This window comes from Pygocentrus nattereri, chromosome 9, assembly GCF_015220715.1.
Source record: "Pygocentrus nattereri isolate fPygNat1 chromosome 9, fPygNat1.pri, whole genome shotgun sequence".
In the NCBI taxonomy this organism is placed as follows: Eukaryota; Metazoa; Chordata; class Actinopteri; order Characiformes; family Serrasalmidae; genus Pygocentrus; species Pygocentrus nattereri.
The window spans coordinates 28,030,203-28,050,439 of record NC_051219.1 but is presented as its reverse complement, the minus strand read 5'-3'; the positions used below and the strand labels follow the sequence as shown (position 1 = coordinate 28,050,439).

Here is a 20,237-nt window from a genome sequence, read left to right as displayed (position 1 = left end):
CCCCAAACACACACTGCATGCTGTTCAGCAGACATTCTGACACAGGAGTCTATCATTCCACATTTTCCAGCTGATTAGAGAGCGCGGAGCGAGTGGGGAGGAGCGAGGGGTGTGATTGGTCAGTCCGACTGGACCACAACGCGGCTGATGCAACGGAGAGGTAAACCCTGCTGGGGGAGAAACCGAGAGAGAGAGCGAAAAAAGAGAAAGCAGACAGAGATATGGAGGCACTGTCTCTTACTGTCTCTCTCACTCTCTCTCTCTGTCTGTCTCTTACCTCCCCTATCATTCCTTCTCTTCCTCTCCCCCTTTCCCTGCCTCTCTATCTCTCTCTACTTAATCTTTCTCTTCCTCTATCCTTCTCATGTCACCTCCCAATTTCCCTCTCTATATCTTTCTCTTCCTCTCCCTCTCTGTCTCTCACTCCCTTCTCTTACTTTCTTCTAATTTCTCCTTCTTCCCTTTCTCTATCTTTTTCTTTCTCTTCCTCTCCCCCTCTCTACCTTCACTGATCTCTCTCTCCTGTCTTCTCCATCTTTCTCTTCCTCTCTTTCCCTCAATCTGTCTCTCTGACCTATTTGCTTTCTTTCCCCCTTTCTATCTTCTCTTTCCCTCTCCGTCATTCTCTCTCCCTCTATCACTCCCTCTCTCTAGTCTTCTTCTGTCTCTTTCCCTCTCCCTCTATCATTCCTTCTCTCTAGTCTTTTTCTCCTTCTTTCCCTCTCCCTCTATCATTCCTTCTCTCATTCTCTTGTCTTCTTCTCTTTCCCTCTTTTTTAGCTTGTCTCTCTCTCTTTTAGCATCTCTCTCTTTTGCTCTCTCTAGCTTCTCTCTTTGCCTCTCTCTGGCTATCGTTCTCCCTCCCCCTCTTTCTCCTTCTTTACCTCCTTCTATCCTTCACAATCTACTCCTGCTTTCTATCTCTGTATTTCTCTCTTTCTCTCTCTCTTCTTTCCCCCTTCTCTCCTGCTTACTCACTCTCTTCTCTCTCTCTCTCTCTCTCTCTCGACGACTGGCTACTCTCTGTTTTGTCTTAAAGGAATTCCATAGATATTCCATAGAATGTTCTAGTTCATCTGTATGACACAGATCGGATAAAAACATTCCAGATGGTGTTCTTTTGCAACAATGATATGCAATTTATTAAACATTTCAATGTTATATGTGGCCTGCATTATTTTGACCACTGCTGGATCACATGAATCCGTAGAGTCACTAAAACACCCACAGAAACTCATCAGGAATGCCTGAGGTTGGTCAAGATGCTCTCAGCACACAATGAACAGTCTATTAGACTTGCTTATGTGGTTTCTGACACTGTATCTTATACTGTTATTTATAAACAAGGAAAAGCACAGACCTCAGGATGGCTGCTGATACTGTTTTTTGTCATTCAATGTAGCTTTGGAGCATTTGTCTACACAACAGTGTCAAGAAAACATAAGTTTCCATTATGTTAGTCACATCAGCCTGGCAAGAAAAATGTCTAAGAACAACCATGAGACGTTTGGGCTGAATGGGAGGGAACGAAAAGGCTGCACTCAAAGTGGCGGCTGACTGTACACTCATCAACACTGCATGACGAATGACAGGCCTGCCATTAAAAAGTGTCCTCAAAACGGTCCCCCCAAACTCCAACTAAGTATGTAGATGTGAGTTGCATGTGTGAAGAAAATAAGCATTACCTCTTGCAACAACAATCAATGAAAAAAAAATAATTCCATTAGATAACAACAGGGTTTGCTAGCTAGCCTGTTTTGTTTGTGTTATCACTTGTGCTTAGAGTTGATTTTTTGACAGTAACTGGGGTCAATTGTTGGCCAAAGACTCTGAAAGTTGAAATGCTGCGATGTGGTCAGCTAAATGGACTAAGGAGATATTCCTGAAGCGTGCTACTTATCAATGAAGCTTGGCCATTCTGATGACAGACTGCTTTTGCATAGCATTTCTTTGTTGACTTTTCAGGCTTGGCAAGTGTATCAGAGCAGTAACATTACCCTACTAGCCTAATCCAGTACTTCTACCTATTCCATGCCAACACTGCTCACCAGCCACTGTAAACACAAACTGTGGTCACAGAGCGTTTACGAGATGTCTGCACTTCATCTTCAGCATCTGCAGACACAGCTCACACTACGGACATCTAAGCTCTTTATAAATATTCTTCACACTAGGCCTGCAATAAACTGGGATTCAAAACAACAGCAACAGTATTTTTCATTGAGCATAGAAATATTTAAGGTAAAATTCATAAAATTCATTTAACTTGGTGTATGTATATATATATATATATATATATATATATATATATATATCGCTGTTGTCAGAAGAAAACCTTCATTCCTCCATTTTTGACATTTTCCAGTTTTTGACATAATATGAAAGTATATGTTGCCCTTTGCAATGTGTGTAAATCTCATGATGAATGGCCTAAAAGAAATGACCCAAAATGACTTGGAAAGAATTCTGGTTCCATTGACTTACATTTAAAGTAAAGTAGGTTTTAACCTTCAAGTTACCATTTTGGAGATACGAGCTTTTCTTCCAACAACAGCGATATATATGTATATATATATATATATACACACACACACACACACCCCAATCAGGCATAACATGATTGTTATAAACCTCCTTGTTTCTACGCTCATTGTCCATTTTACCAGCTCCACTTACTATATAGGTGCACTTTGTAGTTCTACAATTACAGACTGTAGTCCATCTGTTTCTCTGATACTTTGTTAGCCCCCTCTTACCCTGTTCTTCAATGGTCAGGACCCCAGAATATCTGGATTCCTATATCACTAATTGCACTCCAGACATTAAAAAACTACTTTCATGATTTCAGGGGTGACTTTTAGAAGGTACATGCCCTTGATTGCAGCTGATTTTGCCTCAATCTAACACCAATAGTTTAACACATTGTCCCCAGACGTGTATTCTTCCTACCAGATCACGCCTAGCCCACAACGCTATGGTGTCTCCTGTTAGACTGCTAGACTTAGAATAGCATGTAAGCTATCTGCCTATACTGCGATATGGGATTTGAGAAGATCTTCTTGTTTTGAAGGCAATGATGAGCTTTGTGTACATTCTGCTTCTCTAACTGTCTGCTGAAGCGTCAGGTTAGCGTTCCCTGAAGTGGTGAAGACAGGTTTCAGCACACTGCAGCCTTCACAAAGCACGCAGGCACGCCGACAGCCAAACGCACTGGTGCACAGCAAGAATCAAGACAATTTCTCTCAATTAGCCGAGCTTTTCATCAACACACCTCACACTCAGCCGTGTACAAAGTGACACCCTTTGTCACATGTTGGGAGTGAATCGCGTTATGTTTCTTTTGGCTTTCAAAAAGCCGCAGAGACCTGATTCTCCCAATTAAAAGACGTGTGGTGCGTGGAGGTTTGGAGCCCAAACCCCTTGACAAAGATGCGTCAGGCTCCAGACGGCGCGTCGGAAATGACATTGGCCCTAATTGAGGAGCACAGCTTTGCGGGTGAACAAACACAAGCGAGCAAAACACTACGAAACTGAAGGAGTGTGACTCGTCTTGCTATTTAGTGAAACGCTCTAGTTGTTGTCTTGATGTGAACGCTCCCTTGCTCTATTTTGTTCACTCGAGGCCTGGCTGATAAATTGCTAAAATCTAAGATTTTTTCAATATCAATAACTCACATTTGAGATATTTTCAATGCATATAGTAAACCTGAACAACTGCTAATATGCAATAGGTGACACAGAGACCATACACGACGTACACACATAAATGGATATTAAAAAAAAAAAAACATTCCCATTGAAAACATTATTATTTTTTTATTACAATTATTACTATTAAAACAGCATTTAGACATGTACATTAATGCTGTTATTGGTCAGAAACAGTGATTGTAACAGTAACACCAACACTGTTACTAACACTAACTAACACTGTAACTAACACTAACACTTCATAGTCAGCAACCGATTGTAACACTGTCACTAGGCAGTAACAGTGACTGTATCAGGAAAACTGTAACACTCTTATTAATCAGTAAAAGTGACTTTAACAGTAACACTGTCACTACTAAGTAACTGATTGTAACAGTAAAACTAACACTGTAACAAGTCAGTAACAGTGACAGTTACACTAACATTAAGCCACATGTCAGTAACTGTAACACTTCTTAGTTACTGATTGTAACAGTAACACTCACTAGTCAGTAACAGTGAGTAACAGTTAGCATGTCACTTGTCAGTAACAGTGACTAACAATAGCACTAACACTTCTTTTAGTCAGCAACTGGTTGTAACAGTAACACTGTTACACTGTCACTAGTCAGCAATAGTGACTGTAACAGTAACACTGATGCACTGTCACTAGTCAGTAACAGTGACAGCAACAGTAACAGTAATTAGTCAGTAAATGACAGGCCTCTAACAGTAGTCATGGATTATCATTGGTGATTTAAATACTTGTAGTCTAACATCTTGAATTTTCTTTCTGTTTTTATTTTCACTACTGTATATACATTTTCAATTGTTTTATTCAAACTATTAGTTATTGTTTTGCTCTTGTTATTATGTCAACAGAGGATGGGTTCCCCTTTTTGAGTCATGGTTCCTCTCAAGGTCTCTTCCTCTTGCTCTTAGGGAGTCTTCCTTGCCACTGTGACCAGTGGCTAGCTCATCTGGGGTTTGGAACTGGATTTTCTTTAAAGCTGCTTTGTAAAAACACCTGTGGTAAAAAGCCCTACATAAATGAATCTCGAATGAAATTTAAGTATTAATGTGGTCCCTTGAAAAAAGGGGAATGTGGTGATGAGGCCACAATGAAGTAGATCAGCGTTTTTTTTACAAGGACAAATTACGTCACAATATTCATTTTGAAGTAAAATATGTATTTTTCTCAACCAAACTGTGTAGTGCAATTAGAGTTAAGACCTAGAGTTAATTCTAGTTAGAATCAAGACCTTTTACCGCAAAAACTGAATTATATCTTGACCTCAGAATTGCAAACAATACTGAGTATGATGTTCATGAGGGTGGCGATTCAACTGCATTAATTTTGGAATGTTTTCATCAATTACAATCAATTATAATATATTCAATAAAGTAGGCACTCATTTTCTGACCAATTTAAACTAGTTGAGATGTTTTCAAATTAGGCTATGGGCTAAAATGGGCTACTTTTCCCTTTCATTATGCATTTAGTGTATTTTTAAAAATCTGCTCTATACGAACATATATATCACAATAAATATCACAATAACAATTTTGGCCTAAGATTATATATCACTCAGCCTGAACTCTTTCCCCTAACATTATGCTGAAGAGTCTCTCTGCTTTCAGTCTACAGTTCCTCCTTCTTCTCCTTCTCAACCTCCTCACCAAGACCATGGTCCTGTGACAAAGGTCACTCAGAGGTGACCGTATTCACCAAGGTCAGAGGAGATACAGACGGGGGAGAATCTTCTCCAGCCTTCCTTAACATGAAGAAAAGAGGAGGACTCTAATTGCACAGTGGAGGAGACCGTGTAGGAGAATGGCTTATTATTTGCCGACTGAATGCCTCAGGGAAATGGGTCACCACTCCAGTCTAGTCAGTACGAGCATTTTTTTTCTTTGCAGGCAGAGCAGGAGTGTTCCCTGCTGAACAAGCCTGACCGACCTGCTAGTAGTAGAGCAGGTGGTTGTGTAGCTAACAAATATTGCAGGACAGTATTACACTAACAAGGGAAGCGTGATTTAGAGCCAACATGTAGGCCATCGATAATATTGGTCAATACTAACCACCCATGGTTTTATTGGTATTGTCAAATCGTCGACAATGATGTCAATAATACTAATCCGAGATGACAATATATGCTGAAATGGTGAAATTAAACACAAATGCCATCCAAGTAACAAAAACATCAATAATAATAAAAGAAAAACATTCACAATATTTGTTACTACTAAGAAAGAAGGGTAGCTCCACCACCAGTGCTGCAATATTTATTTTATTTAACACTGTGTTTCTGCTCTTTATTTAGGTTTGGCAAACGGGACAGGTATACACTGGCAAACTATACCCTGCGTGTTTTGAGCATTTTACATCATTCACATTCAAAATTCAATTGACTGCCAACGTAACTGCATTAGTGAATTGGAGTTGGTGTGGGTTGATGCCAGTCTGCTTCCTTCCTTCCTACCGGCATGTGAACAGTGCCCCCTGTGGAGAATATTCTGAATGCTAAAAGCGAGTGAGTGAGCGAGAGAACAAGAGAGTGAGTTAGAAGCCAACTTTCATTAACTAGGCTAATGGCGCTGTTCAAAGCTGCCGGGTAGAGCAAAAGAAGAAAAAGAGACATTCACTTTACATTCTCTATCAACAGGTTTGATTCTGCTTTTCTGATTTGGTCGGACTTAGTACGGATCGAAAAGCTATAATCTGTAGGTCAGCAACACATTCACACATGGAGCCTGAGTGTATGTATGTAGGTAGAGAAGAGAAGCTTTCGTCTGTTTAGTGATGGAAACTAGGCAAATGAGATGATGTGTCAACTGTCTAATTGTGCCCCTACCCATCGCTATTTGTGGGGAGAGGAGTCGATACCCAATAATCGATGTCTGCAACATCTTTTTGCATTAACTCATTTTCTGTTATATCTGCTAAAACTAGAGACAATTAACATGCTTTGTGGTTATAGAAATACTGTTTTACTGTGGTCATATTATATTGTTTATATTAAGTATTAAGAGACCCTTATTTGTCCCACAACAGGGAAATTTCACCTCCGAAACACCACATACACCACATAGTGAGCACACACTAGGGGGCAGTGAGCACACTTGCCCGGAGCAGTGGGCAGCCCAATCCGCAGCGCCCGGGGAGCAGTTGGGGGTTAGGTGTCTTGCCCAAGGACACCTCAGTCATGTGCTGTCGGCTCTGGGGATCGAACCGGCGACCTTCCGGTCACGAGGCTGGTTCCCTAACCACCAGCCCATGACTGCCCCCATCATATATGTGTTATATATGTGATTCAGTGATTGTTCTACTTTATTTAGGCTATTAATTCACTTGTAAGATTTCTTTACATGGGTGGTTCATCCTGCTCCCACCTACAGTGGGCTGGTTTCCCGCCTGTTGCCAGGCACAACACTGAAAACTAGTCCCGCACCACAAGATATTGTGACAGGTCTCGCAAATCCAGCTGTGCGGACCTCTAGTCGGAAACTTGTAAGCTAACATTGTTCTTGCTATGCTTTGTTAGTTTTTTGTATGGTTAGGTAGTTTTTTTTGCTATAGGTTTGACAAACTGCATACCTATAAATCACTTCTTGGTAAAATAATAAACCACGTGAAGTGGTCTAAAGTCTATCAACACTGCAGCTGTACCATCTTTACTTGTTTTAATAACTTATGTAAAGGTAAAAATCTGGTAAGCCCTCATCGATGTTTGCTGCAGCGTAGACTTATCAGTTTAACAAGCATGACAATGGGTGGGGGAAAATGATCTATTTCACACTCCTACAGAAAGTTCTAAAGCCAAACAACAATTTAGGGCTTATTCATTCAAGACTACTGAAACATAATAAAAGAAAACTCACTGTGAGACAATTATAAGTACATTTGTGCATCTTTTCAGACATTTAAATGAATGACTGAATTTACTGAACTGCTCCTTGATCTTTCTCTCCCTCTGCTCTCTCTCACTCTTTCCTGCATGCCACTCCTAATATCACTCCATCTTTCTGCTGCAGAATAATACAATAATACTCTTGTTTTCCAACACTGGCTTTGCCTTAACCTTCACCTCAACTTAGCCTTCACTCAATTCAAGGCAGAGAGGGGGAAAAAAAAGAGAGAGAATAAGACAAGAGAACTGAGAGCTCGGTATTACCCAACAGCAGCATGACCACCCTGCCTGCACCCACACCAGCACATCTATTTGTGATTATTTAATAGCTCAACATGGTTTGATGACTAAGGTAAGCAATTTGCATGTAGTTTACCGGTGACTATAGTCCTGGATTACTTGTTAGTATTAATAGATTTTCATCAGAACCATATACTGGTATGCCACAAATAAGTGCCGATAACGCAGCATATAAACAGTGTGAACCACACTAACGTTGTCCTGTTTAGCTGAGTGGGTGAGTCAGGGATGTTTCAGTAACATTTTGAATGGAAATGAAAAAGCAGAAGACCCTCCCTCTGTCTAGTCTGCTGCATATGAAGTAGTCCATGGCCAGTCTTTTGGAATTAGCCTTAGCATAGAAGAGCGATTCCAGAGTGATTACTGCAATTTTTTGTTTCTTCTTGTACCAACTCAAATCAGCTGCATCAGACAACGCAGCGGTCAGGGCCTATTTTCCAGATTTCAGCAGTGTCTCATAGTCAGAGGCACACATGTATGTACGGGGCACATGTATGGACAAATGAAGAAATTCAACTAAGATGAAGTTGGATTCTCATTTGAATTTCCTGTTCTACCTTAAATGGTGCAGCAGTTATGTTCAGGTGCCTGTACGGGTGCTGATCCCTTTAAGGTGGAACGGAAAATTAGAAGAAAAAGCTATCCAAATAAGAAGCCACATTCAGTCTAATTCAAGCATTTAGCATCGTTTCTGCCTGGCCTTGGCACTAGCGTTAGAAGGCAATATAGATTTATCTATACATATGTAAACGGACATTCTAGCACAATATGTCACTGTTAATTTACAAAAACAGGATTACTAAAGCATCTAAAATGTTTTTATTTGGAAAAAATTGCTCGAGTGTAAATTTTAAGAAGGAAACAAACAGCTTGGCTGATGGACTATATTTGGGAGAAAAAACAAAAATCTACATTGTTTAATTTTTAAGTTAAAAATTTTAAGGCAACCTTTTTAAGACCCTGAATCACTTTTTCAAGTTTAGACATACACTCAGCACTCACCTCTTCAGCAATGTTTAAACAAAGAGCTCTCGCTTCACTCAGCTTCACATCCTGAAAAAGAGGAGAAAAAGAAGGACATTGGCTCAGTACTGAGAGAAGAACAGAACTGAGAGAAGAACTTCTGTGGAATCTAAGACGAACTAAGACACAAATGCAATCAACCCACTTCATGTCCGCTATCATCAATATCAAACATGTGACCTCAATTTCAGTATCCCTTAAATGACAAGCAGTGGGATGGACATGCATGAGCGTGATGGAGGAAGTGCATTGATTTTATATGTTGGGGGTTGGACAACTGCATGCAGTGCTGAGTGGGATACAGTACAAAAGTATGCATCACAGTACTTTGATTAATTTGTCCAATAACAAAGTAGTGTAACACCTCTTGTATTTACCTTAGTCACTGACTTGATTACAATTACAGTACTTGCTTTACTCACAGGTCTAAGCGAATGACATTTAAAACTAGAGACGAAAGAATCGATCAGCAGTATCAGTATCAGCCGATTTTCAGGCCAAACATGCGATCGGCAATCAGCAATTCTCTCACTTCACTATCCTGAGAGCTGATCAGTGACCTAAAACATACAAGCCATGTTTTGCTCCAGGTGCCAGAATGTAACTGCTGCACCATTTAAGATGGAAAGAGAAAGGAAATAGGAGGCCAACAGTGTGTGAGTGTGGTGAATGTGAGCCTCGCTGGAGGCTTCTATGCTTTCATATTTATGAGTGCAGCACGAGCAGGGCATCATCAGGGGCGTTAAAGTTGATTGACTGATTTGCACACTGTGACGTGTCATCATACTGTGGTATGAAGACTAGTCATCCACGCCAACAGCACAGTTGAACCGGAGTGGGGTCCAGAGGCAGAACTGACCATGATAAAGAGGTTAATGAACAAAAAAGTCTCAGGGTGTTGTTACTTTTTAACAAAACAACATTTGCAGTGTGTCCTGAATATTAGTCAAGAACTTTATTTGTTCTAAAAATGTGTTCAAGTATTGTGATATTTTTGCAATATTGCACAGTCACAATACAGACTCACACACACACACACACACACACACACACACACACACACACACACACACACACACAGGAGTGTGAGCAGCTGGCTGTGAGCAGAGGGAAAGGTACAGCGTGTCTGAGGAGAAAATGAGCATGAATGATTTAGGATTTGAGGAGGAGGAGGAGGAGGACGGCTCTCATGACTAATGATGTTTATGTGTGAGAGATCCATTAGGCAGCTGTTTACAAGCATGAAGAGTCACTGTCAGAAAGAGAGCGACAGACAGAAGGAGAAAAAAGAAAAAGCAAGAAAAAAGCCAATAAAAGGGTAGAGCAATAGAGAGAGAGGAGAGATAGAGCGGAAAGAAAGAGAAGGGAAAAAGAGAGTGATGGAGAAGAGTGAGGAAAAGAGGGAGAAAGGAGAATGGAAACGGAAGAGAGAGGTACAGATGAAAATGGAAACAAAGAAAAAGAGGATGAGGAAGAGAGAAAGAGAAAAATGAGAGTGAGAGAAGAGGGGGAAGCAAAAGAGAGATAGAGTGAGCGAGAGAGTGAGAGAGATGGGGAGAGTGAATGAGGAAAAAGAAAAAAAACAAGAGAAACAATAAAGGACAAAATGTGAGAAGAGAGAGATGAGAGAGAAAAAGGTTAGAGAAGGGAAAAGAAGAGTGAGGAGTAAATGAGAAGGAATGAGGGGTAAACGAGAGAAAGGAGATAAGAAGAAAGGAGGAGAAAGAAGAAAGAAAGAGAAAGAAAGGAGAGATAGAGAGAGAAAGAAAGACACGAGAGTGAATGGATAGCGAGGAGAATGAAAGACTGAGTGAGAGAGGAAGAGATGGGGAGAGACAGAGAGAGAGAGAGAGGGAGAGAAAGTTAGATGGAGAGAGAGAGAGAAAAAGCAAGAGAGAGAAAAAGTGAGAGAGGGAAAGAGAGAGAGAGAGAGAGAGAGAGAGAGAGAGAGAGAAAAGAAGGGGGGATTAGCAAATGATATGAAAAGTGCATCTTCCAGCTTATATTCTCTCTCTGTCTTCACCATCTGTTTGGAACCCATTCCAACTTTCTCTCTCTTTTATTTTACCTTTATCCTTCTCTCAACTCAACCCCCCCCCCCCCCCCCATTCTTTTTCTGTACAGTCTCCCCTTACCCCTCTAAATACTCTCTCATTCCTCTAAAGACCCCCTTATTCCCCTAATTTCATATTATTTCATGGTTTCAGAAAAAATAACCACATTTGAATCTGAATTTTAACTACTTAAACTTAAACTACTTAGTTTAACTACTAAATCCAAACAGTGATTCAATATTTTTCCCTTTCTCTACTTGCATACTACACACACACTAACACTTCTGCAGACTGAAATCGCATCATAACACAGGCAACCTCACCAAAATACCCCATACAAACCAGCAACACTCGTCCAATGTGGCAGCTGAGATACTCTGATGGTAGTACAGCCTGAGCAGCTGGCGTTGGTGTATAATAGTGGTAAAGTTTACTGCAACATTACATGCAACATCATTTTAATTGGCAGATATGCAGAAATACTTATATTTTGACTATACTTTAATTCATAGAACCCAGTAACACTTCAGGGATAAAAGTACACAAGGCAGAACATATCATGCCTGGAACATTGTTGCTCACCACATGCAAGTTTTTTAAAAACTCCATTCGCTTATCCTGTAAACAGCTTAGACCCAAAGTTTCTAATATGGGCATGATGCAGGCTGCAGACACATGGGACACTTTATTACATACGTAGCTGTCTGCAAAATTTTGGGCAGTCCTGGACAAATGATATCTTTTGTTGATTTTCTAAGTATAAATAATTGAACACACATCCTCTACAGAGAACACACTTCTACACATTTAAATGCACAACTAATGGTTATTGGCTGATTTTCAGATATATTGTATTTGTTTAGATCAGGGTCCTGGCAAAATCCTTTTGCGGCTCCACAGCAGAATTCAATTTTCTAATTTGCAGTAAAAGAAAGCTCTGCCACTGTTCTAACACAGTTTTAACAATAAGTGGTCTTAAATGCTAGAGTTAATGTAGCCTATATCTGCTAATTCACCTTTTAACAATGAAGATTGCTTGTCAGCACAGCAACACATACAACGCAGACAATGTTCTCAGTAGCTAACGAAAAGGCAAAGAGAAAGATGATGAATGTACCGAGCTGGTTTCCTGATATGTTTAATCTGCAATGAGAAACTGTCAAACGCTAAAAAGCAGCGAGGCTAAAGTTACTTTCTCAATTTCCAGCTTCTTGTTTGAATTGTCCCGTCCCACCTTAAATGGTGTAGCAGTTACATTCTGGCACCTCAAGCACCATTTAAGGTGGAACGGGAAAATTCAAACAAGAAGCTGATGAATGAGAAGCGACTTCAGCCTCATAAAAAGTCTAATGTGGACAGACATTTCACAAGAAACTGTTATTCTTATGGGGAAAAGTTTCCTGCTAGAGATGAGAGAAAAGCAGCTATAGCTGAGCTAAAGCTTAAAGCAGAGCAAAGCAAGTCTGCGTTTTCGTTTATATTATATTTTAAGCCCATACCAGCACATCAGCACATACTGAGACATATTTACAGCCAAGATGGTTAAACGGACACAAAATGTTGTGGCTCCCACTGTGGTTTCATTTTTGTTGAAAGGACAAAATGGCTCTTCTTAACGTTTGGGCTGCTGACCCCTGATTTCGACAATAAAGCACATAGAGGGTGTATGATAATCTCTGTACGTATGCACTTTACTGAGTTTTAAGCTGCTCTGTGAAATTTAAGGGCAGAATCTGTTTTCAGCCTGAGTACCATTGTCTGATAGAAGACAAAGAATAAAGAAAAAAGAGCTGTGTGTTTGTGTTGAAGAAGATCAGTAGCACTTAATCCACACACGACCGGGGCATGCAGCCCACTCAAGAGAAACCAAAAGACAAAAACAAATATGAAGCCCACTCTGAGTCAAAACACATCATCAAACCCCAGAGTCTGAGAGAGAGAGAGAGAGAGAGAGAGAGAGAGAGAGAGAGAGAGAGCAACAGGGGAAAACACACCCACAGTAAAATGACTCATGCTACAAAAATGTCACAGAGCAACAAACAAGGTAAATTAGGACGTACATCTGTTCAGAAATGACTATTACAAGAGAGAGATTTAAAGAAAGAGAAAAGGAGTGGGAGAGAGAAAAAAGAAACAAGAAGTTTACAGAAAGATAAAGAGAGCAAGAAAACAAGAGAGGTGGGCTCACAGAGCTTCATACTAATAACTGTCTGTCTGTCCATCTGGACTTTCTGGTATGGCGGTCTGCTTCTGTTGTTTTGAGTGTGTATAGCCGTGTGTGTGTGTGTGTGTGTGTCTGTGTGTGTGTGTGTGTGTGTCTGCTGTATCAGGTGGCATTAGAGAATCTGTAACCCTTTAAATTTGAATACACCACACCTCTGATTATCACATGACCAACTAGGGGTCCAAGCACTCTTGTTCAATGCATCTTCTTTACTTTTCTATAGAAATACACCAACACTTTGGCCAAAAATGCCACATTTGCCGGTTTCACTTTATTTGGATTGTCCCCTATGGATTATCTCCAGATGATCAAATTATTAACAAACTATACCTCTAAACAGTGGTGGGGTTAGGGATAGGATTTGGAGCAGGGTTAAGGCAAGGACCACAGTGAGGGCTGAGTTTAGGTTTTGCGTTGATGTTAGAGCCAGGTTTAGATGTAAAAGAAAACTGAGCAGATATCATCAATTTAGCAGATATTTAGTTGAATGTAACTTGAAACTAAATTATCTACAGAGCATCTGAAGTTACCCATTTCAGCTTAAAGACCCATACGCCAAACAAAAAACTAAACAAAGAACACAAAAAAACACCAGACTAAATAAGTCTATAATGAAGTATCAAAATCTAAGACTTTCATTTTAATGGCAATTAAAAATAAGAAATATCAATTAAAAACACTGTTCCTGCACTGATCAGCGCAGACGTGTTCAAACAGTTTGAGGAGCAGCAAATGAAAATGACAGCAGCCACGCTGAACTATTTCATAGTTACTCAATAACAGCCAAAACTGATGAGCAACGTTTTTATCTGTATCTGTCAAAATATTGTAGATAATGCAATGATAATTATCCTACTGGCATAATTACTGGAGGGGCAATCTCCCAATGGTTCATGTTGCAAGGTGGCTCATAGGCTCTGATTGTGGCATCACGCAGAGCTCCAGCACCCCACCCCCACCACATGTCCACCACATCCCTCCATCCCTCCAGACAAGGAGAAAGATTAATGCTCTGCTTCGCTCTCTGTGGCAGGCAGAACAGGAGAGAATAATTTGTTTTCTGTTCCTGTCTCTCTCACAGCTACCTCCCCCTTGCTCACTCTCGCTCTGCTGGGAGAAAAAAGGTGGGGGTCCAAGCACCTTCTTCTGTCCCTTTGACCTCATCTTTTCTGTTTCCTTTCGTATGTTCTGCCTCTGTCACAAAAAATAAGACCTACAACAGGAAGTTTTTACCAAAGGGCACATGCAAATAACTCCTATTGTACTCAATCAACAGCAGCACTTTACTGACTGGTGCAGGTGGGCTAGTCTCCACATCTGAGGAACAGAGAATTACATGAGGATCGCTCTATCATAAATGACATGTCCTTTACATCCATCTGCATCCTATTAACAAAGCAATATGCCATGAGAGTCATGCTTTACAGAGACAACATGCGATATAATAGAAAACTCACATGTTCAATAAATAATTTATTTTCCTGTTAATAATCACTAGAATAGTGCAGAAGAAAATGTACTATGACTATGACTGTGCAGTTGCTAAGATGTTCACAGGCAGTTACGATGGTATAAGGGTTTTTGAGTAAGTACATGTACTTTGGCAGCTGTCAGGAAACAGAAAGATTAGGGCTTTAATGGGAGCGAAAACAATGGGACTCAATGGGAGGAACGAGGGATGGAAAAGAATATAACAGAATTTACAACCATTTGTCACTGTGTTTGAACACTGTGAAATTAGACTTCTGCATTTAACCCATCCGTGCAGTCAAACACCCACATACATGCACACTAGTGAACACACTAGGGGGCAGTGAGCACACTTGCCCGGAACAGCGGGGAGCCCTATCCACAGTGCCTGGGGAGCAATTGGGGGTTAGGGGCCTTGCTCAAGGGCACTTCAGTTATAGACTGTCCGTTATAGAACCGGCAACCTTCCGGTCACAGGGCTGGTTTCCTAACCTCCAGCCCACGACTGCCCCCATAAGTGACACAAAGGAGTGTGAGTCAATATGGCTATGCAGCAGAGTTTGAGGACCTGTACTGAGTTAGTACATGCAGTTTGGTTGCTGTCGAGCAAAGAAGTTAGCAGACAAAAAGTAGCAGAAAAGTAATAATACGAAGAAGAATATAAATTGGATAACAATAGTGTTGCATTTTGCAACAACGAATAAATAATGATTCTTCTGCTGAGAAGAGTTGAAGCATGCTATCATTGCTAAGCAACCATGGGCCACTGAATAAAATTAAAAACTTTTAACATATACTGCAGTGAATTCATACTTTTATTTATTGCTATATATAGTAAAAACAAAATAATCCTTCTTTACAGTAGAATAAAGCTCTAATACAGTTTTAACAATAAATGGTCTTCAATTCATCCTTTAACCCTGAAGTTCTGGTACGCAGACTGTTACTCACCATAGCAACTCAGACAAGAATCTCACCCTGGTAGCATCTAATGAAAAGGCCAAAGGTGAGATTTAAGACAAACAATAAAAATTTGGAGACAAAAAATGACTGCATTTATCAACAGTTCAGCTGGTTAGTGATACGTTTAATCTGCAATGACAGTCAAACAATAAAAAGTCAAGAAGCTTAAGTCAGTGTCTTGTTCAAATTTTCCCGTTCCACCTTAAATGGTACCCAAGGTGCCAGAATGTAAACACCATTTAAAATGGAACAGGAAAATTCGAACAAGAAGCTGGCGAATGAGAAGCTGATTTCAGCCTTGAACAGGAGACATTTTACAAGAAACATTTTTGTATTTTTGCGGAAAAGTTTCCTGCCAGAGATGCAAGAAAAGCAGCTACAGCTGAGCTAAAGCTTAAAGCAGAGCAAAGTAATTCTGTGTTTTTGTTTATATTTTAGCCTGTACTAGTACATTAGCACATGCTGAGACATTTTTTACAGCCAAGATGGTAAAATGAATATAAAACGTTATGGTTTGATTTTTGATGAAAGGACAAAATGGCTGTTCCTAATTTTTAGGTTGTGACCCCTGCTGTACGGACAAAGCCTACAATTTGTGCACTCACACTGTACAAAAATGCTCAGTCCGACTGGCATGTTATAACACAGGTGCTCACACTGAACAGTAAACAAGGTTGCTAAAGGATAATTTCCAGTAAACGTGTTTCATTCAAAATAACACAATGTCAAATGTCGAACAACAAACCCACAGTACTTCACTAACTTGTGCCACACTGTGCACTGAAACTGAAACTAGGCAGTGTACAATATGGTCTCTCTTGAGCCGCTTTCACAAAGGCAGTTTAAAAAAAAATTACTTTGAACTTCACAATTCTATTCAGTCAAGTAGAGTAACGTCGGTACATCAAACTTTGGTTCAACAAATGTTGACTTTTTTGGCCCCTTTTTGTTAGCCTGTGTGTGTCCACCTGTGTAAAGGAAGTGGTTTTGATTGTGATTGTTTCAGAACAATCACGTAGTATATTCCCACTCAAGGCAGTGAAACTGACTGCTGCTGTGATAGCAGCACTAGGCTGTGCAAGCAGACCCTCGTTCACTTGAGACATTTGTTCTTTAGTGCAGAAGCGCACACTAGACTTGCAGTGGTGCTTGAACGTTTGTGGACCTTTAAGAATTTTCTATATTTCTGCACAAATTTGACCTAAAACTTCATCAGATCTTCACACAAGTCATACGAGTTGATGAGAAGAGGACCAAACTGGATCAAAGCAACAAGATCAAAATATCAGACCTGGCCACTTATTTATTGAGGAAAATATCCAAATGTATGATCCACTCAGTTTTGTGCTATTGAAACATTTGATATCAGCACATTATGCTGATTAACTTGTAGTTGTAATGTTCTGTGTGCTTCTTTTTTTTAAAGCATGAATAAAACAGCAGAGAAATGGACATCCCTTGCCATCAGTTTTGTCTTTTGGCCTCAATTCTGAGGAGAATTTCCTGCAGGCTGGGATTTTTGCCACTGCTAGTAGACCCGTATGACTGTACGCTTCTATACGCCTGCTTCCTTCACACTATGGCCTTTGGCATGACCAAATGCAATTACTCCTTTTCGCTAATCATTTCTAACTGCTTTGCGTCTCATTTTCCACACATCAAACGAGACATTCACTGCACTGCACCGCCTTTTCTCAATCTATGAATTCCATCGAAAAAAACCCTGCAGAAATGTATAGCCTAATCATCTTGTGCAACCACCTTACTACCACCTTAAAAAATGCAAGGTGACTAATTTTTGTCTGTCTTATAATATTCTAGTGGAACCTGTAAATGCAGTTAATTGAACAGGCTTCTGAAAGGTAACTGCAATCATGTGAACCTGGTCTCAACACAGTATGGTCATGTTTGTTGTGATACTACTCCTGGCAGACAAAGAAGCAGGATTTTTTTTTCCACAGACTGCTCCTGTGCCTGCCCGTTGCCGTGCCGACGAGTGCGTTAAAAGAGGAGAAGCCCACCTTGTGTCAGAGAAGGAGAAAAGGAGCTCCGATTCCTCCACAGCAGGGCGTCAGACACACCAGCCGTGTTCTGAGAGAGGGAGGGAGAGAGACAGAGAGAGACAGAGAGAGAGAGAGAGAGAGAGAGAGAGAGAGAGAGAGAGAAACAGAGAGAGAGAGAGAAAGAGAGAGAGAGAGAGAGAGAGAGAGAGAATAAGCACTTCTGTTTGACACTGAATGTTCATTATTATCATATTACAGCTGAACAGCCAATGGTATTAATCAACATCTTAATGACAGCACAGGAAACAGAATTAACATCTTAATGATGGATAGAACGCAGGAGGAGAGCAGCTTTTGTTCGGCTTATTAATAAAGCACTGTTGATTCAGTCAGATTACACGTCCGCACTAGAAACAAACAGCTCAAAGTCTGTTACCCTTAGAGAGCAGAAAGGATGAATGCTTTTTTGCAAAATATTTCATACATTTGTATCAGCCAAATATGCACATATTAACAGTAGCCAAGAAAATCAATGTCATTCCATTTAGAACTAAGCTCATTTACATACATCAGTCTTAGAGATGGAGTAACAAAACCAGCTTGTTTAATACTAAGGGATAAAGTGAGGTTGAAATATGGCTGAGCAAAATGAATTATTGCAATTTCTGGTACATAAAACTAAACAAATGTTAGAAGTGGACCTCAGGGGGAAAATAAAATACAAGAAAAAGTAAGAGAGGTCTTTAATGTAAAGCACATTTTCTGGTGCTCTTTATTTCTGCTGTATTAAAAATGAACCAAATTGAGTCTCCACCAAACTGAGTTCAATCTAATAATGAAGTTCACAGCCCTATTAATTACATAATTAAGTGAATAGTTATATAATGATAACATTTATATTTAATATACGTGAATTAATGAATTATTTCAAACTGCAGTCACACAGTTTAAAAAAAAATCAAGTATTCAAACTTTAGATATTTATCAAAAATGATGTTATGTTATGATGTCTCCCATTCAATGAGCACTGAGAGCACCATTCAATGAGCACCCCTCCCCCAGTCGACTCAGAAGGATAAGCGGGTTCGATTTTAGGGCATTAACAGAGAGAGTAGTAAACTACAGCAGTTTTCACACTTCTTCCAAATACTTGAGTCAAAAAATATTGATAGATTTTCATGTCACTACTGAATTTTAGCCCAGATGTGGGGTCTTATTTTAACCATGACCCTGCATTTTAGAGCAGGAAGTGAGGCTGCATCCAAGTCCCTCATGGCCACTTGCATCCTGTTGTTTGGAAGTAAATTTGTCTTAAAGTCTAAAAATCAGTGTGGAAAATTAAGAATTGTCACTACTAAAACACTTTTTCTGCAAAAAAAAAAGATTCTATGTTCACAGCTGTGAGAGCTAGTGATTCCAAGTTCTATTCAAAATGAGCAAAATTGTCATTACTGAAACATTTGGTAAAGTTTTGGTAGTGTTATGATTGTTTCAATAATGACTACAGAAAGTGATGTTCAATATTTTGCTTCAATAAAATATACATAATTTAAAGGGTTACTTAAAGCAAAAGGATTTTAGCCTAAAGTCTGAGTCAGTTAAAAGTCCGAAATGTCTTTTCATCTCTTTTCAAATGACTTTGAACCGATTTGGTAGAATGGAAAGTTTCTCCATTTTTCTTTAATGACCTATGAGTCAAAGCCCATTAAATAAAAAGCAAGATGATGCGTTTCAAAGATTCAGGAAGGGTAACCTCACATAAATCTTTAAGTGACTCTCTTCCATAAGCATGGTTCACAAAATCACCCCTGTTGTCTTCAACAATTCAATGAAAACAGAAAACTATCTAAATATCGCTAACATTAGTATCACTTTTCTCGCATCAGAGTGTGTCTGTTCACATGAATTCTACCCACTGAATGACCTCAGGCCCCTCGCGCTCCCCTTGTTAAGGCCTCTCAGTGAACCGTCCCTGCAGCCTTACCGCCGAACCGTGCGCCATGTTAGTGCAGGGAGGGCTCCTGAGGCCCCATGCTTTTCATTACCCTCCGGACCCAAAGAGGAATGTGGCGATGGCCAGGAGCCATGGCAGGAAGCACAAAAACCCCCAGAGCAGCAGCTCTGGTACTGTAGCTTACACACCTCATTAAAAACAGCGGCCCAGAAGTTTCCAAACTAATTCTTTACACAGTCGGAGGAACATAATCATAACTTCTCTGCTGGTCTGCAACATTTCAAACGTCTCTGCAAGCCATATATCACTATGAAAGCATATGTGGATTAGGAAAACTCAGCACACAGAGCTGACGTGAGCTTCCTAAATCAATTGATTTGCAATTCAATCGGATCAAAATGCAGACTTAATAAATAAAGGTACTTAGTGCACACTGCCTGTAAAGACTGGGGACACTTTGCCTTCTCAACATTTCTTCTTTTTTGAGTAAAAGTTTCACTGACACTTTTCAATTAAGTAAGAAAAACAACAACACCTTCCAAGGTTGAGTGTTCATTAATCAGCTATGTGCAAGTCCTTTGGGTATATTTATCTGCAACATGTTCATCAAAAGTGCTGACATCACAACAACGTGATGCAAAGGAG

The 20,237-nt window shown here is 40.0% G+C and overlaps 1 protein-coding gene across 4 annotated transcripts in view; it reads right to left on the bottom strand.

Annotated features, from left to right (window-relative positions):
• LOC108427772 (nuclear receptor coactivator 3) overlaps positions 1–20,237 on the bottom strand; it is a 132,436-nt gene that overhangs the window by 52,006 nt on the left and 60,193 nt on the right. For all 4 annotated transcript variants that reach the window (XM_017698240.2, XM_017698242.2, XM_017698241.2 and 1 more), the window contains 2 exons: positions 17,657–17,726; positions 8,904–8,954 (listed from right to left, as the gene is read on the bottom strand). The gene's annotated coding sequence lies outside the window, so the exon portion shown is untranslated. The remainder of the gene's footprint in view (positions 1–8,903; positions 8,955–17,656; positions 17,727–20,237) is intronic.